Source organism: Schistocerca nitens, chromosome 5 (assembly GCF_023898315.1).
Source record: "Schistocerca nitens isolate TAMUIC-IGC-003100 chromosome 5, iqSchNite1.1, whole genome shotgun sequence".
Classification (NCBI taxonomy): domain Eukaryota; kingdom Metazoa; phylum Arthropoda; class Insecta; order Orthoptera; family Acrididae; genus Schistocerca; species Schistocerca nitens.
In genome coordinates, this window is record NC_064618.1 from 307,227,986 (window position 1) to 307,253,049 (window position 25,064).

General features: G+C 45.9%; 1 protein-coding gene and 1 non-coding gene across 5 annotated transcripts in view; one reads left to right on the forward strand and one right to left on the reverse strand.

Moving 5' to 3' along the window:
* The window catches only part of LOC126259224 (protein GDAP2 homolog), a 1,081,164-nt gene that overhangs the window by 709,377 nt on the left and 346,723 nt on the right, over positions 1-25,064 (forward strand). The window lies entirely within an intron of this gene.
* Positions 23,821-23,894, reverse strand: Trnap-ugg (transfer RNA proline (anticodon UGG)). Its single transcript has one exon. It is a non-coding gene; the product is annotated as a tRNA-Pro (tRNA).

Below are 25,064 nucleotides of genomic sequence, written 5' to 3' on the forward strand. Positions count from 1 at the left end.
TGATTCGTCACTCCACACAACGCTTTTCCACTGTTCAGTCGTCCAATGTTTACGCTCCTTACACCAAGCGAGACGTCGTTTGGCATTTACCGGCGTGGTGTGTGGCTTACGAGCAGCCGCTCGACCATGAAATCCAAGTTTTCTCACCTCCCGCCTAACTGTTATAGTACTTGCAGTGGATCCTCATGCAGTTTGGAATTCCTGTGTGATGGTGTGGATAGACGTCTGCCTATTGCACACTATGACCCTCTTCAACTGTCGGCGGTCTCTGTCAGTCAGCAGACGAGGTCGGGCTGTACGCTTTTGTGTTGTACGTGTCCCTTCACGTTTCGACTTCAGTACCACATCGGGAACAGTGGAACTAGGGATGTTTAGGAGTGTGGATATCTCGCGTACAGACGCATGACACAAGTGACACCCAATGACCTGACCACGTTCGAAGTCCGTGAGTTCCACGGGGCGCCCCATTCTGTTTTTTCACGATGTCCATTGACTACTGAGGTCGCTAATTTGGGGCACCTGGCGGTAGGTGGCAGCACAATGCACCTAATATAGAAAACGTATGTTTTTGGGGGTGTCCAGATTCTTTTGATCACATAATGTACTTGAATCTGTGATGAACTTGCCAGACTTCCTTTCGCTCTTCAAGTTGAAGTTTACCTTTCAGTTTTTCTTCGCCGAAGAGGTTTGACTCATGCAGTGATGCAGGAAGTAGTGAAGTAGAGAAAATGCAATGGAATGTTAGAAGTGTTCTGGATACTTGGAACTGTCAAACGTAAGATGTTTACGCACGTACGTGCAGCGCATTACCGAGTGCTTAGCGACCTTCAGTTGGCGACTCCGCTGTTTTTTGTGTCTAATAAACATCTTTGCCCTTCGAGCGTCCGTTCGCGGACTTCAAGACACCCGGTGCTAGCGCTGTGTCATGACGGTTGAGAAACTCGTTGTTAGCGCCGTTACATGTATTTTGATAGGTGAATACACTTCGCCTGGCTCACGAGGCTATTAGAATGTTCACTGGCTGGCGACCGTTAGTGCTTCTCCTAGTGTCACCTTCACATCACTGTCCTCGTAAAACGAGAGAGTTGAAGATATGATGATTTATATAGAAAACGGGGACGTAACTAGGCTGAGGCAACCGGTGCATCCACCTGGAGCTCACCAGGGTAAGAAGCCCCTGGCGCCTGAAAGGAAAAAACGAAACGAAAAAATCATTTCTATTAAAATGGAAAGAAAAGTGGAAAAAACCAGTAAAATCGACCAGTCAAGCGAAGTCACTTGTTGTATATTGTAGTCAAAATTGGTTTTGGAAATCCTTCGGGGGAAAGATCTTTGAATTATTTACCTCCTTCGGCCAGATCAATTATCATTCTACATTACGACTCAAACATCAAATAATTATATCCATACAACTAAAGGACTACACGTGAGCTCGTTTGTGGCCAAGATCATAACTGAATTGAGTACTTGAAGGTGTATTTGCGAAATACAGACTAGATAGATCTAAGCAACGCATTTCGCTTGAATGAAAAATATGTTTTGTGACATAGACGTAGGGTACTCCTATGAAAAAAGATGTTTTAAAAAAAGCAATGTGCGTAAGGAGATTAAATTACCTATATCGCGCGGTACAAGTAGAATAACGATTAAGTGCAGAATAAGCAACAATGGCTTCGATCGATTCAGGATTAAATCCCGTAACAAACTGTAAAATTATTAGTTACGACAGCATGTGTTTTGCAGAGAATGCCTTTCATTTGAAACTACATAAAAAGCATTTAGAACATAGTTAATAATGAGGCAGGAACAAGGAATTGTGAAAATAAAGAGACTTTTAAAGGCAAATAATGTTCTGATCAAAGATATACTCAAAACTGTGGACACTTTCAGTAAGTTTTTTATGTAAGTAGCAGATAATTTAAGTCTGAACACTACCTTAAAGAATAGATCACAATCCCCCAAAAAAGATTTCCAATACAATTTTAATGTGTTTCAAGTCCTGGTTTATTTTATATTTTTGCGAGTAATAGTCGACACACGCAGATTTCCTAAACACAGCAAATAACTTCAATAACAGAACTTCCCGACATAGCGGCGTTCCCAATATTGATTGTAGTTGCTTGGTAAGCCGTGTGTGGCGGGATGGAAGGAAGTGGCAGACTGCAGGCGATATTACTTCCGAGACGCCAGCGATATGTTGTTTGTGTGTCGGACCTTTAATGGAAGGGTCTTCGGCAGATGTAGGCCATGTGCCGGATCAGGGGGTACACAACGGCGTAAGAGGTCATACTTATTGCTGTAAATTACGTGGCTAAAGTGGAAAACTAGCGGTTTTGACATGTGAGGTAGTGAACGTGAGTCACGCAACGCAAACAACGAGACAGATATAACGCTAAGGCATTAGCCATAATTCGAAACGTAAGTAAAACTGTCAGTTTTAAGTGCAAGAATTTACTGCATCGGCAGAAGAAGTATGTACTCAGTGACATATTAATAAGAAAAACTTTCGTCGGAGCGTATGATGAAAAACAAAAAAAAGCTCTGCACCTTCAAGTGGAAGCCACGATACACAGTACGAACTACAAAAATCGTTAATCAGTAGAAGTACACTTTAGGTATACAGTGAGGTCAGAAACAGTCTGAAAAGCTTGTAAGGGTGTTGCAGGGAAGATTGCGATGAGAAATAATTTTTAAGGAAAAAATCGATACGTCGCGCCGTTTGCGAGTTTATTAGCATTGAAGTTTCCCAATCAGGTTGGCTCGAGCTCGATCCTTACTACCGCCCCGTGTCCAATTTCAGTACTGCTTCCTTGTGGGGTTTTAGGAAAACAAACGAAGATCACGTTTGACGACACCGTCTGTGGCGGGCCTCTTGAATTGGTGCCCAACTGCGTCACTGGCTAACTGCAATGCTAGTTAAATCGTAAAGGCACAGCTTATGAATTTTTCTCTTAACAATCATTTCTTAACACTACCTACCCGCAACAACACCCTTACAAGCTTTTCGTACTGTTTCTGACCAACTGAATATTTTTAATGAAGGCCGTGATACACAGACAGAATAAAAACACATACGAGGGTTGGAGCTTTAATAGTGGCAATTATTTATTTACAGCTCGTAAAAAATAGATACGTGTTTCAAAGTTTTACTGACCATCAAAGTAGTAACCAGCATTGTGTATAACCCGTTGCCAGCGATGTGGAAGTCGTAGGATACTCTTAGCAGTGCCAGTTGTGTGGACAATTCGAGCGGTGTGACCTATTGCCTGACGGTTTTAGCAGTTCTGAAGCGAATGCTGTGATGTGTTTCCTTCAGTTTAGAAATCGAGTTGAACTTACGAGGGCTTAAGTCAGGGGAGTGCAGTAGGTGGTATAGCACTCAGCAGCCCCATCAATCAAACAAATCTCTACTGCACGTGCTTGAGCATCGTCCTGCAAAATGGTCAGGTCCTGCAGAAAGTGTCATCACTTCTGCCTCTAAGCTGGTCGTAGGTTGTGTTCCAAAAATGAACTGCATAGAGACGGAAGTGATGACACTTTCTGCAGGATCTGGCCATTTTGCAGGACGATGCTCAAGCACGTACAGTGCAAGCTGTTAGAGATTTGTTTGATTGATGGGGCTGTGGGGCTGCTAAGTGCTATACCACCTACTTCACTCCCCTGACTTAAGCTCTCGTAAGTTCAACTCGATTTCTGAACTGAAGGAAACACTTCACGGCATTCGCTTCAGAACTGCTACAAATTCGTCGGGCAATAGACCGCGCCACTCGAACTGTCAACACAACTGGCACTGCTAAGAGTATCCTACGACTTCCACATCGCTGGTAACGGGTTATACACAATGCTGGTGACTACTTTAAAGGTCAGTAAAACTTTGAAACACGTATCTATTTTGTACGAGCTTCAAATAAATAGTTGCCACTATTAAAGTCCCAACCCTCGTAGAATTCCCGCCGAAACAGAAGAGGCAGTATTTTGGTTCTCATACAGAACAGAGATTTAAAAATTGAATTCTCTCGCAACCAAAGAAAATGTAACAACCAATAACGCTATAAAGAAACTGAACTCAAAATGCACTCCACGAAGTGGCGTCACCTGTCACAGCTGACAACTAGTGTGACGATTGCTCGTGACGTGGTTACTTATGACCGAAATGAAAGACAGCGTTAAGAAATGATGACTTTAGCGTCACGTCTATTGTGTACAGTACTTGTTTTCTCGCCGAATTTGGAGCGAGAGGAATTAAAAGATTATCATATCGAACTCCATGGACCTCCACCAAAACAGTACTAAACAGATGAAGCCAAGAGAATATGGGCTGACTCTACTGGGATTGAAGATCGGACTGTATTGATACAAAGATGGTAAATTTATCTGTACTTCTGCAGAAGTAGCAGTTTCGAATTGTTTTTCATTCCGTTAATATGATACCTGTCATTTAAAAGGCAAAGTAGTTTCTGGCAAAAATACAGCTTAATGCATGAAATACTTTCATAATTCGCTAGAAATTCTTATAAAATGTATTATTCCTTAAGCCGTACATGAAAAATTGTGTTTCGAGCCACCATGGGGGTACACTAGACTTACCTAACATCATCTGCATAAGCGAATGCGGAGAGGAATTGGCATGGAAGCTTCGTAGCAGAAGGGATAATTTGTAGAATTCCGATTTCTCTGTTATTACAAGATTTATAAAATGCATACTTCTACAACACAAACTGCCTCAGATACATCTTGAGAAACTGTCTGGATGGCTGCTTTCCAAAATGAATTGACGTCGAATATGACTTCTGTGTCGATGATCCTCATATTCATTGAACGGTAAGTTCCAAGAAGCGTTACCTGTGGAACCCGCGGGCTACGAACTGTTCACGTCGACCTCGCTACGCTCGTGGCTGCACGTATGGATACTGTTTATTGTGGTGAATAGCGCGACGACAAAAGATGAACGTTTATTAAGTTAATATGAATTACAATGGAAACTAGTTATTTCACTTACTTCATTCGTCAGCCACATCTTGTTCATGGAATATTCTGCGTGTTGTATCCGCCGCTGGAAGCAATCCTTGTTTTCCGTGACTCAAATGTGTGTCTGAGGAATATTGGGAGAGTTTCAGAAGGCTGAATTACTCCATACAACCGCAGATTGTAGAAGTACGGGTACTGGAAGAGATATTGTTCGCCCCTTTACCCCGGTCGGCCCTCCTCTTTTAATCGACACGACACATTTCCACAAGCGCTCTGTATTCTGTGTCTGGACAGATGAATCATCCAAAGAGACAAATTGCACAGAATAATTTACAAACTGATGTTGGAATCATTCTTTCTTCAAGACGTTATAGGACTTCAGGCCGTCGCTTATAACTTTGGTCCCTGGCAAGAGGAAGTGCCTTACGAGAGACGTTAGTGTTTCCTTGATCTTCGAATGTACTCGAACTGTGAAGCACTTCCGGGATTCCCTTTCAGCGTCTCCGAAGATCTGTATGTGTTCAGTTTCATTTTTAGCGGTTATCCTTTCCTGTATTTTCGAGTAGCTATAAGCGATTCGTCTATTTCAACTATCTTGTTTTATCCACCCATAGGAACACTGCCATTCGTTCTCGACGGAACCCGTAGTATCACAAACGATGTTTCTCGATAACTCAGTTTCAGAAGCGGTCGCTTGTACGGTACACTCTCTAACTCAACACGAGACTAAAATAACGCTCTCTTCGTAGGTCGACATGCAGTTGTCGAACTGTGTGTTTTTTCTTACCGGTGCCCTTTCCTACCAACGCGCACAGTGCAACTGAAATGGAAAATCAGCATCGGCGTCTTTCTGACGAATTTTCACACAGCTGTCTCCATGAGTGTTCAGGCAATTCCTGAGATCGTCATTTGGCAGCAATCCATATTCCCAACAGAAATCCAAACAAAATTGCACACTACGCAATCGAGGAATTAAGTTTCGCCAGGTAAGAGTAACGGGACACGGGACTACAACGGAACGGCTTCAGTTATTCCTATCCAAAACGCTAAACGCTACACAATGTTCCCTTGGCAACGCACTGAACACTTTGCGTATCTCCCGCCACGACAGCCATGCGTTCGATATATTTCGTCGTTCGATATCGTTCTGAGGCCGCACGTTAGATAGATAGCACTTCCTTGAATTTACCCATTAAACATACGCACCTCTGAGAAAGGTTCAGTGATTTGACACTTGTGTATTAAGATCACGATTGGCGATACTAAGATGTTTTCGGTGGCTTACCTTCTGACTGTGTCGCTGCTCTGAGCTCTTACCGCATTTTACAGCCTCCTTAAGATTTCGACTGAAATGTTGATGTTGATTGCCATGGCACTAGTCACGAACTACAAAGACGGCCGTACTGTTTAGAAGTGCGTTACGTCGCGAGTTGTAGTTGACTTTAGGGGAACATGCGGAAAATAACACCCACACATTTGAGGAAACTATCCACCGATAATACTTTGGGTCTATTTAAAAAGGTAATAGTGGAAAACTTGGTGAAATTAGTCAATCAATAAAACCCTTTCAATAAGTTAAAATAAGCAGGGATTAGTTTGGAAAGCATTCTCAAGTAAAGAATGGTGATCATTTACCTCCTTTATGCAGGTCAAAGGTCGATCAGCATCAGGACCCCACCATCAGTTTATTAAATCTATAAAACTAAAGAGACTATATGTGAACACATGTTTCGGCCAAGGCTAAGAAGAAGCATTTGTCGCGAGTGCATAACATTGACGTGCAAAGAACAATCACGTCGCAATTTCCATTTAGTCCTTAAAAGCAGTGTAGAGGCGGAGAATTAGTTGAAAATATCTTAAGATGTTTTGTCTACAGGATGATGAAGTAATAGTTTAAAATTTTGTTACATAACTACTTTCGAGGTACCGTCAAAAAGGTTAAATCCAGTGCACTGGGCTGGCAAATGCAACAACAATTCGTGCGTCTTTGAAATGTAACGAATGAAGAGTAGCAATAACTCTTACGAAGGTAATTGAATTCTACATCTGTGGTGCCATTTTAAGATTCAATGTAAAGTATTAGAAAGAAACATACAGCAGCCAAGGCCTTGGGATCTGTGAGTTCGACGTTGTAGTTGCGTATGACGTCTTTAAGAACTAATAAAGGTAGGGAGATCAGAGTATAACATCTCGTCGACGACGAGGTCATTAGAGACAGAGCGCAGAGTCGGACAGGAGAGGGATGGGGAAGGATATCAGCCGTCTTTTACAAGAGAACAATCGCGGCATTTTAGAGGAAACCACTGAAAACCCTAAGGTTCATGGCCGGAAGGGGAGTAAAAGTGCTGTCCTCCCGTATACGAGTCTAGTGTGCTAACAAATGTGCCACCCGGTGTAGTTGCTGACACAAATAAATAGCATCAAAGTAACATTTGACAAACTAGCTACCGAAATTTTCAACAATTGCGGAAGATGGGGCATCGAGGGTAAATTGTATAACAAGGTAACACAGTGAAGAAACACTCGACGAGCTTTGCGTGGTTGGAAGGCTGACAGAGCTCCCAGTCATGGACATCATTTATTCGCTACTAAAAACCAAACTTTACGAAATGAAGTAGGTTATAGACTCATATTTTAGCGATACAGCCTTTTTTCATATCTATCGCTTATGATGCAGATGTTGAAAACGAAACACCTCACTTTTTAAATGTTATTTCCTCATGACATTCCTCTTAAGTTTCCAGCATACCGAATGTTAATAAAAACATCACTTGAAGTACAAATGTAAAAAATGCGGTTTACAAGACTGGGCAGAGCTGAAATCAAGTTGTCCTAACTGCATTGTCATCCTGGTGTGTGTAACGGAATCTACAACTATTGTCAAACGCGAGTCTTCTTTTCTCAAGCTAAAAATCTTTCGAAAATATTTACGTTCTGCAGTGAGTCAGGAATGAAATGAAATGTCGTGTGGCTAGGGCCTCCCGTCGGGTAGACCGTTCGCTTGGTGCAGGTCTTTCGATTTGACGCCACTTCGGCGACCTGCGCGTCGATGAGGATGAAATGATGATGATTAGGACAACACAACACCCAGTCCCTGAGCGGAGAAAATCTCCGACCCAGCCGGGAATCGAACCCGGGCCCTTAGGATTGACATTCCGTCACGCTGACCACTCAGCTACCGGGGGGCGGACGAGTCAGAAATGATTATCTGGTACACCAGTAAGAGAATAGTCACAATCTTGTTTCAAAATTTTGCAGACTTTCATAAGCAGAGTCGGCTCGAGAATATTTTTCCACACAAGTGACGTATCATTTGCCACCCCCTCCCCTCCCCCTCCCCTACACCCACCCCCTCGTACACTTCTCCCATTTCAGTTTTCACCACTAACTGTGATATGCACTGTATACAGAACTTGCACTTGGGCTCCCCTGGTGCCCCTCTCAGTTTGACGCACGACGCAGCAGCTTGTGTCGCTTGGGCCTTAAACCGGTCCTGTTCATGAGAAACAGTTTGGTCTTTACTTTTCTTGAAATGTGCTATGGGTAGTGATGTAGAAACGAGTAGCTGTTTCGTTTATGGGTAAATCACAGAAAAATTGTTCAGATTATCCGTATTTCGTTTTACTAAAGTTGAAACTTCTCCTTGCTTATTTCACTTTTTGACTGAAGTAGGAGGAGAGCGGCCTGGGTAACGTTGTAATGTAGTGTGTGTGTGTGTGTGTGTGTGTGTGTGTGTGTGTGTGTGTGTGTGTGTGTGTGTGAACGGAGATAACTGTGTGGAACGATTTGTTGTCAAAGCACTCTTGAGTTGGAACAGTGAGACATGTGAGAGGGGTGAGGGGTCCCACTTTAAGTACTTGACCCGGGGCTCCTACGAATGAGTAGTGGAGAAGCTCGGATAGCATCGAACAGCGGACGGTATCGGGCAAGAGCTGTAACTGCAGCACTATTGCCAACTTCTGTCGCGCCACTGCAGTCTGAAACATGGGCGAACACGACCGCTCAAAAGATTTTGAACCAAAACAACAATGCATTTTTGAGTCCCAAAAAATTATTTATTCCTATTGAGTATTGCGGTGCACGAACTTAACTTTGGAGTGTTTTGTTTGTAATTAAAGTTACATTTTATTGTAACTTTAAATAAACTGATATTATTCTCGTATGTATTGCGGATTGAAAAAATGTCTTGTACAAGTAATAACCGTAGGAATGTTAAACTATCACATCCGGTACGTTCAGGTCGTATCCGACAAAACAACTTCGGGCTGTAGCGGACAAAACAGACAGCATAAATATTAAATATTAGCGGTTTTTTTCCTTTGACAGGGAAAGATGGAGAAGTCATGCGATGGAAATAGCGTGAAGGAAGCCATAGGAAAAGTTAGACTTCTTGCAATGACGATCAGGAAAGCAAGTGTGAAATATTCCTTGAAATATTCAGTTCCGTGAAGTACACCAGGAAATATATTCTCTGGTTTGTGGGGGAACGCAGAAGTGGCCATGGAACCTGTTTCAGGAAATAATTTTTTTTTTCAAGAACATTCAAGGCTGATCAGGAAATACTATTCTCCGGTCATGTTAAAAATACAGGTAGCCAATTCACCCCTTTGGATAAAGACGAGTTCTTAAATTTAGTGTACGGATGTGCAAAACAGCTGAAAATAGTGCAGCGGTTCAATAGGACAAAAATTGAAGCGGATATAGACTTTTACTATGATTTCATAAAATAGACATAAAGTTTTCAGCGAGCAGCAGGTTTCAGCTGACGGACAAGTTCAAGTTTACAACCGGTTACGAGCGAATTAAAATTTATTTTCAACTTTTTTTGTTTTGCATATTGTCCGATAGTATCCCCAAAAAAACTAAACTACAAAGAGTGGAAAAAGTATGAGTTTTATGATTCTACAACCTGAAAAACCTGGCATTGCCCGGGAATTCATTTTGTCAATTTATAGAAGCGAAAACAAAAAAATGAACTGTGTGTGTAGTGCAGCATCGAAAAAATTTCATCTCCATGTTCTCGTGAAAACACCTTTGATATTATGAAACTGTCGTACAAAGAAATATGCAGAAACATGTACAAACATACTAACACATTTGTACAGTATCCAAGTTAAGAAACAGGATCCCGGACAGTTTCTGTACGCTGGGGGCAGCTGCTTCACGTGGGCAACGCGATTTTGTAAACATCTCTATGGCAACGCCTCTTCATAGCTCTGTGGACGGCTATCGTCTTGGCCTACATCCGTTTCTGCTTCGCAGTTGACCGCTGTCAAAAGCGCTGCCAGGTGTCAGGGATTTTCTTAAATTGCCTGACTGTAGGAGTGTCTTAGTAGTAAAGAATAAATGTATTAAAACTTCTTGCATAACGCGGCATTTTTTTACGTATCTTTCTGTTTATCACGCCGTATCTACTGAATTATGTGTTGTAAAATGACAAATTTGTGTAGATACATTCAGCAGCATATGTGGATTCTGCCAGCGGAAGATGTTGCGAGAGAGTTAGTAGCAAAGGAGTAATAAATGTAAACTTCATGCACTATGCGGCTGTTTTTTACACATACGCTCCTGGAAATTGAAATAAGAACACCGTGAATTCATTGTCCCAGGAAGGGGAAACTTTATTGACACATTCCTGGGGTCAGATACATCACATGATCACACTGACAGAACCACAGGCACATAGACACAGGCAACAGAGCATGCACAATGTCGGCACTAGTACAGTGTATATCCACCTTTCGCAGCAATGCAGGCTGCTATTCTCCCATGAAGACGATCGTAGAGATGCTGGATGTAGTCCTGTGGAACGGCTTGCCATGCCATTTCCACCTGGCGCCTCAGTTGGACCAGCGTTCGTGCTGGACGTGCAGACCGCGTGAGACGACGCTTCATCCAGTCCCAAACATGCTCAATGGGGGACAGATCCGGAGATCTTGCTGGCCAGGGTAGTTGACTTACACCTTCTAGAGCACGTTGGGTGGCACGGGATACATGCGGACGTGCATTGTCCTGTTGGAACAGCAAGTTCCCTTGCCGGTCTAGGAATGGTAGAACGATGGGTTCGATGACGGTTTGGATGTACCGTGCACTATTCAGTGTCCCCTCGACGATCACCAGTGGTGTACGGCCAGTGTAGGAGATCGCTCCCCACACCATGATGCCGGGTGTTGGCCCTGTGTGCCTCGGTCGTATGCAGTCCTGATTGTGGCGCTCACCTGCACGGCGCCAAACACGCATACGACCATCATTAGCACCAAGGCAGAAGCGACTCTCATCGCTGAAGACGACACGTCTCCATTCGTCCCTCCATTCACGCCTGTCGCGACACCACTGGAGGCGGGCTGCACGATGTTGGGGCGTGAGCGGAAGACGGCCTAACGGTGTGCGGGACCGTAGCCCAGCTTCATGGAGACGGTTGCGAATGGTCCTCGCTGATACCCCAGGAGCAACAGTGTCCCTAATTTGCTGGGAAGTGACGGTGCGGTCCCCTACGGCACTGCGTAGGATCCTACGGTCTTGGCGTGCATCCGTGCGTCGCTGCGGTCCGGTCCCAGGTCGACGGGCACGTGCACCTTCCGCCGACCACTGGCGACAACATCGATGTACTGTGGAGACCTCACGCCCCACGTGTTGAGCAATTCGGCGGTACGTCCACCCGGCCTCCCGCATGCCCACTATACGCCCTCGCTCAAAGTCCGTCAACTGCACATACGGTTCACGTCCACGCTGTCGCGGCATGCTACCAGTGTTAAAGACTGCGATGGATCTCCGTATGCCACGGCAAACTGGCTGACACTGACGGCGGCGGTGCACAAATGCTGCGCAGCTAGCGCCATTCGACGGCCAACACCGCGGGTCCTGGTGTGTCCGCTGTGCCGTGCGTGTGATCATTGCTTGTACAGTCCTCTCGCAGTGTCCGGAGCAAGTATGGTGGGTCTGACACACCGGTGTCAATGTGTTCTTTTTTCCATTTCCAGGAGTGTATTATTTATGACGTCATATCTCCTGACTTTTGATAGGTAGGTGGTCTTACTCCAACAGCGATTGTCACCTCACAACAAGGGATATGTCCACAAAGTGTGGTTGAAATCGGTCCAGTTGTTTAGGAGAATATGTGGATCATTCTCTCTCTCTCTCTCTCTCTCTCTCTCTCTCTCTCTCTCTCTCTCTCTCACACACACACACACACACACACACACACACACATTTTTGTAATATGTACCGATGATGTAACGTATCATGGTATTGTCTAGTGTAAATTGGGTACAATCTTCAGAATACGTTATAGTTTCGAGAAAGCTTACGTGTCCTATACTAATCGACCCTCCCCTAACTTTCGCCAGTCCGTCACCTGTGTTTGCCATCTATTCGATTTACGCGACGAAACTTCAACCTGATACAAATGGCAAACTTTGAGTATCATCGGCTACTTAAAAGGTGCTACTTAACTACACTAGCCTACTAACGTCGAGTAACTGATTCCTACTTAGAATTCCAGTGACTACTAACTCACATGTTTCACAAGAACGATGTGGTGCTGTGGATAACAGTAGTACCCAACACGATTTAGGAGAAGCCGATCTTAAATCTACGCGCTGCCATTCTAGTTAGGTTTTTTGCTGTTTGTCTAAATAACTTCAAGTGAATGTTGGAACTGTTCATTCAAAATCCTCAGCCAATTTCGTCTCCCATCTGTGTCTCAGGTTGAACTTCTGGTCCGTCGTTAATGATAGGTACGTCGTTAATGATACAAACACCAACGTGACGCTAATCTGTAACAACCTACCGTTTCGTTTCGTAACGGCAGGCAATAATCGGAGGTACATGTATGACATAGACTGAGGACGCTACTCTGAATAAGCAGAACTTTGAAAGATGTCACTTCCTCTCCTTCAAGCTTGGCATTCGATGATGTACAGTGTGCGTTTAATTTGAATAAGCTCTTAGTGAGCTCCAGTCTCGAAAACTGGCAACGGGGCGAGAGCGATGCGCTGACTTCACGCCGCTCAGTACCCGCATCCAGTGACGCCTGTGGGCTCCGGATGACACGGTGGTCGGTCGGTACCGTTTGCTCTTCAAAGACTGGTCGGGCGGAGATTTTTGTTCTTAGTGACCTATATGCTTCACAGTTGGTAATTTTCCTAGTCATCTTCCTCTCCTGCTGAGATTATGTCTAGAATTTCTTGTAAGCTGAATTACCACTCACATCCGTCAACGAGTTGAATCCCACTTCAAGAACACCATCGCTCAATCCTTTGGCGAAACCCAATCCTGGGACGCGACACTTCTGTAGTACATATCTATCAGGCATCTGTATCTTATACATTCTTAAGTTCGTTTCCTAGTAATATGTTCTTCGTTGTAAAAAAGTTAGTCTAGGAGAAAAGCTATTGAACAAACGGTAACTCAAATGAGTTTTTCATACAGTGCCGCGAAATGTAGCCAACTTAATATTTTCGTTAAGTTCTGATCATGATTGTTGAGGTACATGAATACAAAATTATTTCTTATACCTTTTTGTAAGGAACATCTGGGTATACAAACTTAAGTGAAATGGTTACGTTTCAAATAAATTTGTGCTAAGTAGAACACTATTTCACACTGAAATCAGTGATGGATGGTGTGTGGACCCATGTTTAAAAGGACCATTTTGCTTCTATAATATTACGTATATACACGGTCTAACCACATTAATGTGACCATTGCGTATGTTCGGCGTCTTCGTGGAATGACCACTCATAAATTACAGTCTGCTGCACTAACAGTGCGTGTCGGAGGGGCTGGGGGGAGGGGGGGCCGAAAACAGTGCAGTCGTTGTCTTAACGAGGAAGCTGAAGAGTTGTCTCTATTCCAAAAGGCTGTGATAACAGGTTTTTGGGACAAGGGTGGAAGCATTTTCAAAACTCCTGAGTTTAAAAACAATTCGCGTGCCGCCGTGGTTGAAGTATATCGTGGATGGCAAAGTGGCGCTATCCAAAACTGGCTCACAGGGGACTACGGTGCACCACGTCCCGTAGATGACAGGGATGAACGACGGTTACCGAGATACAGGGTGACAGTTATTGAACTATATAAAATAAAATAGTCATAACGTCTGAACGTTTTGCGTTAGGACGTGCGAACTGGGAATTAGTATGCGCACCCATCTTGTTGTTGTCGGCCATTTGCACGTGAAAATGTTACGGTATAGCGTATAGCGCTTGTGAAGGGCTACTATGCGAGCAGTAACAGCCCAACTTCAGCTGAAAGGAAGTTTGCTACCGAGTTCAAGCTGAAAACAACCCGTCCAAGTCTGCTAACACTTGATTCGCAGGTTTGAGAGAGCGGGTAGTGTTCGTGATCACTGTATTCGAAATGTCGATCGTTCAAAAATGGCGAAAACGCCTGAAAACATCGAGAAGACACGCGTTGTGTTTCAAACCAGCCCCAGGAAATCGATCGGACGAGCTGCACGACAGGTGGGAATGAACTCGGAGACAATGCAACAAATTGTTGCTGAAGACCTGCACCTCTTCTCATACAAAATTCAAACCCATCAGCCATTAAGCCCCAGGGCCATGGAACAGCAGCTGTGTTTCTCCAACACTATTGACCACAGAATTGACGAACACGACTTTGATGTGAATATGGTTTGGTTTAGCGACTAAGCCCACTTTCATTTGGATGGGTTCATCAGTAAGCAAATTTGACGGATTTGGAGTACTGAGAATCCGAATTTCGCGATCGAGAAGTCTCTTCACCCGCAACGGATGACTGTGTGGAGTGCAATGTCCAGTCACGGAATAATCGGTGCAATATTCCTTGATGCCACATTGACTGCTAAACAGAATGGCTTCAAATGGCTCTGAGCACTATGGGACTTAACATCTATTGTCATCAGTCCCCTAACTAACCTAAGTACAGCACGCAACATACATTCATCACGAGGCAGAGAAAATCCCTGACCCCGAAGCTAAACAGAAAGTGAAGGTTTCGGAAGATGATTTCGTCCCCGTTATCCAGTGTGACCCAGATTTAGACAAGAAAAAAATGGCTCTGAGCACTATGGGACTCAACTGCTGTGGTCATAAGTCCCCTAGAACTTAGAACTACTTAAACCTAACTAACCTAAGAACAGCACACAACACCCAGCCATCACGAGGCAGAGAAAATCCCTGACCCCGCCGGGAATTGAACCCGGGAACCCGGGCGTGGGAAGCGAGAACGCTACCGCACGACCACGAGATGAGGGCCTTTAGACAAGATGTGGTTCATGCAAGACGGAGCTCGACGCCATCGAAGCAGGAGATTGTTTGACGTGCTGGAGGATCACTTTGGGTACCACATTCTGGCTTTGGGGTACCCACAGGCCACTGACATAGCCCTCGATTGGCCGCCATATTCTCCGGATCAAAACACTTGCGAATCCATTTTTTTTGCGCTATATTAAAGACAAGGTGTACAGAAATAACCCCAAAACCCTTGATGAGCTCAACCAGCCATTCAGGAGCTCATTGACACCATCGATGTTTCGCCATTTCAGCATGTGATGCAGAATTTCGCTATTCATCTGCGTCACATCATTGTCAATGATGGCAAGCATATGGAACATGTCATAACCTAAATCTGAATATCTGTAGTGACATTTACATGTTAAATAAAGTGTGTGCATGCCGTAGTTCGCAACTGTTTTTTTTTTTCATATAGTTCATATAGTTCACACTGTATGTATTGGCAAAGAGACGCCCAACTGTTGAGCAACTGACTGGTTAGATGAACCAAGGGCTAACTACAGTGACTACTCAGGGACCGTTCATCGTAATACAAGGTGCGACAATAAAGTAATGAGACTGATTTTCTTTACAAGATGTGGCAACCCTGCAGGCTTGCGTAGGCACAATACCTTTGACCTTGGTCTATTAGCTGCCTCTAGTCGAAGCAGCACATCGATGCAACTGCTCAGTCGTGAGTTGTGCTATAATAAGTTAACACGTGTTTGTGTCTGTCATCACGCAAATGGAACCGCATAATATTGCGCAACGGTATGCCATTTCTTTTTGCGTTAAATTGGGTGAAAACGCGACGACAACTTACAGTAAGCTTCAGAAGGCTTTTGGAGAGGAGGCTATGTCAAGAGCTCAAGTTTTTCGTTGACATAATATGTTTAGTGAAGGCAGAACGAATGTTGAAGACCGCAGTGGACAACCATCAACCTCACGGACGAATGTCAACTTGGCCAGGGTGCGTGAACTCATATCATCTGATCGAAGATTATCCGTAAAAATGATTGCAGAAGAACTGAACATCAATCGAGAAACGGTTCGTCTAATAATAACTGAAGATCTTGGTATGAGAAAGATTTGTGCAAAAATGGTCCCCAAAAATCTCACACCACAACAGCTAGAGACACGGAAAATGTGGCAGCCGATCAGTTAGAGCAAAAGGAAATCAATCCAGAATTGTTGAACCGTGTTATCACTGGTGAAGAAAGCTGGTTTTTTTCAGTAAGATCCAGAGACAAAACGCCAAAGTCCGCAATGGTGCTCAAAGGGATCACCCAGACGAAAAAAAGCTCGCATGTTGAATTCCAGAGTGAATTGCATGCTTGTGTGCTTCTTTGGAATTGTTCATAAAGAGTGGGTGCCTCCTGGACAAAAAGTTAACCAATATTATTACAAAGAAATTTTAGAAAGGCTTCGTAAAAGAATTCTTCGTGGCCGTGCTAACATTGCTGATAATTGTATTCTGCATCACGATAATGCGCCATCCCATACTGCTCTGTCAGTACAGCAATTTTTAACCTCAAAACAAATTTCAGTACTACCACAGCCACCTTTTCACCAGATATCTCTCCGTGCGACTCTTTCTATTTCCAAGAGTCAAAATGGCGGTCAAGGGACACCATTTTCAAACAACACAAGATGTCCAAAACGCTGTGACGAGGGTCTTGGAGGATATTACAGAAGATGAGTTCCAGAAATGTTACCATCACTGGCAGAAGCGCTGGAAAAAGTGTGTGCATTCAGGAGGGAACTAATTTGAAGGAGACAACGCTAAACTTGACTAAAGCTGTAAGCAACATTTTTCACATCAGTCTCATTACTTTACTGTCGGACCTCGTATGCTGCTTGTGAGCTCCGCAGCAGGTACCTAGTTCACGCACACATGACGACTGCCGTTCATTGCCGACGGAGGGATGGAATTTGTACGCCAATACCGCAAGTGGACATCCGCTGCGTGACTATAGATGGGCTTTTCAGGTGAATCAAGTTTTATACCGACGAAGTGAAACGCGGTGACAGCAAGAACCCCAAACAATATTCGGAAGAGTCCAATTCGAAGGACGGAGCGTTATAGTAGGGGGAATGTTTTCATGTATTCACTGGGTGATCTCGTCATTCTGTAAGACGCAGTGGATCGACGCAAGTATGTATCTACCCCTGCATGCAATTTGTTTTTCTTCCGCACCATGGCATCTACCAGCAGGACAGTGCAACGTGTCATACAGCTCGCAGTGTACGTGCGTTGCTCGGATAGCACCTTACTCCTCTGGCCACTAAACAGCCCGGCTTTAAAACCAATTGAGTGTCTGTGGGGTCACGCCCATCGGTCTGTTCACGCCATGGATCTTCTGCCGAGAAACCTAGCGGAGCCGGCTACAGCAGTGGAGGCGGCATGGCTTCAGATCCCACCATCCTTCCAGAGCCTCACTGACACTCTTCCTGCACGTCTGACAGCGGTCTGCGCTGTAAAAAGTTGGTTATTCATGCTTTTGAGAGGTGGTCACATTTTGGGACAGGACAGTCAGTGTATACAGGGTGGTCCATTGATAGTGACCGGGCCAAATATCTCACGAAATTAGCACCAAACGAAAAAACTACAAAGAACGAAACTTGTCTAGCTTGAAGGGGGAAACCCGATGGCGGTATGGTTGGCCCGCTAGATGGCGCTGCCATTTTTTAAATAGGAACCTCCATTTTCATTAGATATTCGTGTAGTACGTAAAGAAATATGACTGTTTTAGTTGGACCACTTTTTTCACTTTGTGACAGATGGCGCTGTAATAGTCACAAACATATAAGTACGTGGTATCACGTAACATTCCGCCAGTGCGGACGGTATTTGCTTAGTGATACGTCCGTGTTAAAATGGACCGTTTACCAATTGCGGAAAAGGTTGATATCGTGTTGATGTATGGCTATTGTGTTCAAAATGCCCAACGGTCATGTGCTATGTATGCTGCTCGGTATCCTGGACGACATCATCCAAATGTCCGGACCGTTCGCCGGATAGTTACGTTATTTAAGGAAACAGGGAGTGTTCAGCCACGTGTGAAACGTGAACCACGACCTGCAACAAATGATGATGCACAAACAGGTGTTTTAGCTGCTGTCGCGACTAATCTGCACGTCAGTAGCAGACAAATTGCGCGACAATCGGGAATCTCAAAAACGTCGGTGTTGAGAATGCTACATCAACATCGATTGCACCCGTACCATATTTCTATGCACCAGGAATTGCATGGCAACGACTTTGAACGTCGTGTACAGTTCTGCCACTGGGCACAAGAGAAATTACGGGACGATGACAGATTTTTTGCACGCGTTCTATTTAACGACGAAGCATTATTCACCAACAGCGGTAACGTAAACAGGCATAATATGCACAACCGGGCAACGGAAAATCCACGATGGCTGCGACAAGTGGAACATCAACGACCTTGGCGGGTTAATGTACGGTACGGCATTATGGTAGGAAGGATAATTGGCCCCCATTTTATCGATGGCAATCTAAATGGTGCAATGAAACTTCCTGGCAGATTAAAACTGTGTGCCCGACCGAGACTCGAACTCAGGTCCTTTGCCTTTCGCGGGCAAGTGCTCTACCAACTGAGCTACCGAAGCACGACTCACGCCCGGTACTCACAGCTTTACTTCTGCCAGTACCTCGTCTCCTACCTTCCAGTTGGTAGAGCACTTTCCCGCGAAAGGCAAAGGTCCCGAGTTCGAGTCTCGGTCGGGCACACAGTTTTAATCTGCCAGGAAGTTTCATATCAGCGCACACTCCGCTGCAGAGTGAAAATCTCATTCTAAATGGTGCAATGTATGCTGTTTTCCTACGTAATGTTCTACCGATGTTACTACAAGATCTTTCACTGCATGACAGAATGGCGATGTACTTCCAACATAATGCATGTCCGGCACGTAGCTCGCGTGCGGTTGAAGCGGTACTGAATAGCGTATTTCATGACAGGTGGATTGGTCGTCGAAGCACCATACCATGGCCCGCACGTTCACCGGATCTGACGTCCCCGGATATCTTTCTGTGGGGAAAGTTGAAGGATATTTGGTATCGTGATCCGCCGACAACGCCTGACAACATGCGTCAGAGCATTGTCAATGCGTGTGCGAACATTACGGAATACGAACTACTCGCTGTTGAGAGGAATGTCGTTACACGTATTGCCAAATGCATTGAGGTTGACGGACATCATTTTGAGCATTTACTGCATTAATGTGGTATTTATAGGTAATCACGCTGTAACAGCATGCGTTCTCAGAAATGATAAGTTCACAAAGGTACATGTATCACATTGGAACAACCGAAATAAAATGTTCAAACGTATCTACGTTCCGTATTTTAGTTTAAAAAACGTACCTGTTACCAACTGTTCGTCTAAAATTGTGAGCCATATGTTTGTGACTATTGCAGCGCCAACTGTCACAAAGCGAAAAAAGTGGTCCAACTGAAACGTTCATATTTCTTTATGTACTACACGAATATTTAAAAAAAAAAGGGGGTTCCTGTTTTTTTAAAAAATGTAGTTGATATCCGTTTGACGTATGGCAGCGCCATCTAGCGGGCCAACCATAGCGCCATCTGGTTTCCCCATTCAAGTTAGGCAAGTTTCGTACTTTGTAGTTTTTTCGTTTGACGCTTATTTCGTGAGATATTTGACCCGGTCATGATCAATGGACCACCCTGTATAGTGTACGTGGTCACAGAGCTCTGCGTCAGTCTCCACGGTACAGAAATTCATCTCACAGAGCAGTTACAATGGCAGAAATGTTACCACGGACGCCAATAAAGCAGACAGACACTAGAAAGCAGGGAGGAACGCTCACGAGGTCTACAAGAAACACGAGTGCTACGAGCTCTGTTTCGTGCCTCAGTAAAGTACCAGCTAGAACTGCTCTGTGCCGGCTTGACCTGAAGTGTGCAGTAATTCTTGTGCCCGCTTGGCGGCGCGACAGTCGCCGCACTCCACATCCACCTCACACCATGCAGCGAGCCACTCGTGACGTCAGCTCGGCAGCAGCTTAACGCTTAAAAGCGACGCCACTTCACCTTTGCGTCGAGTGGCGCCGACACGGCGGTTTTTTTCCTTTTTCGTCCCTCCAAGGTTACACACAGCTGCTCAAAAAACATGCAGCGTCGCTGCTCCGCCACCCACCATCTTCCCTGCCGCAGGCACCTGCAGCTTCCGCCTATACTGAAGGTTACGATGCTATCTCTTACGTCCGCTTCTGCGCTGAACATACACTGCCTCACAAAAGAAGTGAAGCACTCAGCAGAGGATGATGAAACGAAATTAAACATCGCGGGTTGAGAGGGTACGTAATGTTAGTTCAGTAATTACAAAATCGACTCAGATTTACAAAGAACTTCGCGGTACAAGCACACTTATCAGTATGACGTTGCACCGCCTCTGGCCTCGATACATTCACTGATTCATCTGGGAAAGGTGTCATACAGTCGTTGTGTCGTCTCCTGAGGCAAGCTGGCTTACAAATGTTGCAACTGGTCTTTGATATCCGCCGGCCGCTTCAGCCTGGAACCGCGCGACCGCTACGGTCGCAGGTTCGAATCCTGCCTCGAGCATGGCTGTGTGTGATGTCCCTAGGTTAGTTAGGTTTAAGTAGTGCTAAGTTCTAGCGGACTGATGACCTCAGATGTTAAGTCCCATAGTGCTCAGAGCCATTTGAACCTTGAAATCCTGGATATGGGCATTTGGATATACACTCCTGGAAATGGAAAAAAGAACACATTGACACCGGTGTGTCAGACCCACCATACTTGCTCCGGACACTGCGAGAGGGCTGTACAAGCAATGATCACACGCACGGCACAGCGGACACACCAGGAACCGCGGTGTTGGCCGTCGAATGGCGCTAGCTGCGCAGCATTTGTGCACCGCCGCCGTCAGTGTCAGCCAGTTTGCCGTGGCATACGGAGCTCCATCGCAGTCTTTAACACTGGTAGCATGCCACGACAGCCTGGACGTGAACCGTATGTGCAGTTGACGGACTTTGAGCGAGGGCGTATAGTGGGCATGCGGGAGGCCGGGTGGACGTACCGCCGAATTGCTCAACACGTGGGGCGTGAGGTCTCCACAGTACATCGATGTTGTCGCCAGTGGTCGGCGGAAGGTGCACGTGCCCGTCGACCTGGGACCGGACCGCAGCGACGCACGGATGCACGCCACGACCGTAGGATCCTACGCAGTGCCGTAGGGGACCGCACCGCCACTTCCCAGCAAATTAGGGACACTGTTGCTCCTGGGGTATCGGCGAGGACCATTCGCAACCGTCTCCATGAAGCTGGGCTACGGTCCCGCACACCGTTAGGCCGTCTTCCGCTCACGCCCCAACATCGTGCAGCCCGCCTCCAGTGGTGTCGCGACAGGCGTGAATGGAGGGACGAATGGAGACGTGTCGTCTTCAGCGATGAGAGTCGCTTCTGCCTTGGTGCCAATGATGGTCGTATGCGTGTTTGGCGCCGTGCAGGTGAGCGCCACAATCAGGACTGCATACGACCGAGGCACACAGGGCCAACACCCGGCATCATGGTATGGGGAGCGGTCTCCTACACTGGCCGTACACCACTGGTGATCGTCGAGGGGACACTGAATAGTGCACGGTACATCCAAACCGTCATCGAACCCATCGTTCTACCATTCCTAGACCGGCAAGGGAACTTGCTGTTCCAACAGGACAATGCACGTCCGCATGTATCCCGTGCCACCCAACGTGTTCTAGAAGGTGTAAGTCAACTACCCTGGCCAGCAAGATCTCCGGATCTGTCCCCCATTGAACATGTTTGGGACTGGATGAAGCGTCGTCTCACGCGGTCTGCACGTCCAGCACGAACGCTGGTCCAACTGAGGCGCCAGGTGGAAATGGCATGGCAAGCCGTTCCACAGGACTACATCCAGCATCTCTACGATCGTCTCCATGGGAGAATAGCAGCCTGCATTGCTGCGAAAGGTGGATATACACTGTACTAGTGCCGACATTGTGCATGCTCTGTTGCCTGTGTCTATGTGCCTGTGGTTCTGTCAGTGTGATCATGTGATGTATCTGACCCCAGGAATGTGTCAATAAAGTTTCCCCTTCCTGGGACAATGAATTCACGGTGTTCTTATTTCAATTTCCAGGAGTGTAGTTTAAGGCAACGGCCTTGCCACAGTGGATACACCGGTTCCCGTGAGATCACCGAAGTTAAGCGCTGTCGGGCGTGGCCGGCGCTTGGATGGGTCACCATCCCGCCGCCACGTGCTGTTGCCATTTTTCGGGGTGCACTCAGCCTCGTGATGCCAATTGAGGAGCTACTCGACCGAATAGTAGCGGCTCCGGTCAAAGAAAACCGTCATAACGACCGGGAGAGCGGTGTGCTGACCCCATGCCCCTCCTATCCGCATCCTCACCTGAGGATGATACGGCGGTCGGATGGTCCCGATGGGTCGCTTGCGGCCTGTAGACGGAGTTAGTAGTATAGGAGTGTAGTTTACGTCCGAGCTGGTCTCACATATGTTCTACCGAGAACAGATCTGGCGATCTTGCTGGCCACTGGAGTACCTCAACATCAAGGGGATAGTCCATAGAAACACTTGCCCTGTGTGGACGAACATTGTCCTGTTGAAAAATGACACCATGATACCTTCACATGAGAGGTAAGATATGAGGACTCAGGATGTTTGTGAGGTACTCTTGTCCTACACCATTTTGACAGGCGTGAAACCGCTGTGCCCGTCCAAAACATTGGAAGAATGGGACCTTTCCCCGGATCAAATGGTTCAAATGGCTCTGAGCACTATGGGACTCAACATCTGTGGTCATCAGTCCCCTAGTAACTTAACTAACTTAAGGACATCACACACATCCATGCCCGAGGCAGGATTCGAACCTGCGACCGTAGCGGTCACGCGGTTCCAGACTGAAGCGCCTAGAACCGCTCGGCCACACCGGCCGGCTCCCCGGATCACCACAGTACTCTCCGATGATGGTTAGCCTGGGTAGTGCAGAACCACGATTTATCGCTAAACACAGTGCAGTGCGGTTCATCACAAATACAAGCTTCCCGATCATGGAACCACTCTAAAATGAGCCGTTTCTGTTGTGCTATTAACGGCAGCGTACGCATAGGATAGTAATTCCCTAGTGTGGCTGTCGCTAGTCTTCAACTGAAGGTGCAGGACGACACAGAATATTGCTGGGGCTCCATTACTTGTTCTCAGATGGCAGGCGCGGATGTGAACGGGTTACGATGTGCTTGGTGCACTACACGGCGACTCTCTCTTGTGGTGGACCACAACCTTGACGGTCCTCGTGTTGCCGTGCAGTCCAACATCGGATCGCTATCCCGTGATAGAGAGAGAACTGGGAAGAAAACTTAAGAACTGGTGCAGAAGTTTTATTCCCACAAACAGTAAATATATACAACTCTGAAACTATATATGAAGATGGTATCTGATCCCGAAAGAACAGTTACCACTGATGACCGTGCAGCTTCTCTAGAATGAAATGATAATTAAATCGAAACCCTTAGCTGCCGACAGGAGTTGTTGATATACATCAATGGGGAAATGTGTGCCCCGACCGGGACTCGAAGCCGGGATCTCCTGCTTCCATGGCAGACGCTCTATCCATCTGAACCACCGAGGCCACAGTGGATAGTGCGACTGCAGGGACTTATCCCTTGCACGCTTCGCGTGAGACCCACATTCCCAACTGTCCACAACCTACATTCGTAGTGTTCCTAATAGATATTTGCCCATTCACTCATTACTCGCGCTAGACTAAGGTGACGAATCCCGTAAGAGTTCGGGCAAAGTGTGCGCATTCGCACAGAAGAATGTCAAATGGGCAAATATTTATTAGGAACACTACGAATGTAGGTTGTGGGAATATGGGTCTCACGGGAAGCGCGCAAGGGATAAGTCCCTGCAGTCGCACTATCCTCTGTGGTCTCGGTGGTTCAGATGGATAGAGCGTCTGCCATGTAAGCAGGAGATCTTGCGTTCGAGTCCCGGTGGGGTCATACATTTTCAGCTGTCCCCATTGATGTATATCAACAACACCTGTCGGCAACTAAGGGTTTCGATTTAAGTATCATTTCATTCTAGAGAAGCTGCACGGTCATCAGTTCTATCTGTTCTCTCTAAAGCAGTTACAATCTTCATATATAATTAAAGGCTATCCGGCAGTTGACCGCCTTCCGTGCGAATGCGCACTCTTTGCCCGAACATCTTACGGGACTCGTCAGCTTAGTCTGGCGCGAGTAATGAGTGAATGAGCAAATATCTATTAGGAACACTGCGAATGTAGGTTGTGGACAATTGGGAATGTGGGTCTCACGGGAAGCGTGCAAGGGATAAGTCCCTGCAGTCACACTGTCCTCTGTGCCCTTGGTTGCTCAGATGGATAGAGCGTCTGCTATGTAAGCAGGAGATCCCGACTTCGAGTCCCGGTCGGGGCACACATTTTCAGCTGTCCCCATTGATGTACATCAACAACACCTGTCGGCAGCTAAGGGTTTCGATTTAATTATTAAATTTACAACTACTATCTATATCTGTACACCGCAATCACTTTATTGACTGTACGAGCCGTATGGGCTCTAATTTCTCATATTTTCTTGTGGTGATTTCGCGAAACGTATATGAGCGGAAGTTATTTCTTACCCGACCATTCTGTAGTGCACCCTCCTGGACTTTGAACAGTAAACTTCTCCACGGTGAACAATACTACTCTTGCTTCTACCACTGGAATTTGTTAAGCATCTCCGAACTCTTTCGCCCTCTCTAAACGAACCCATTGCAAAACACATCGCTT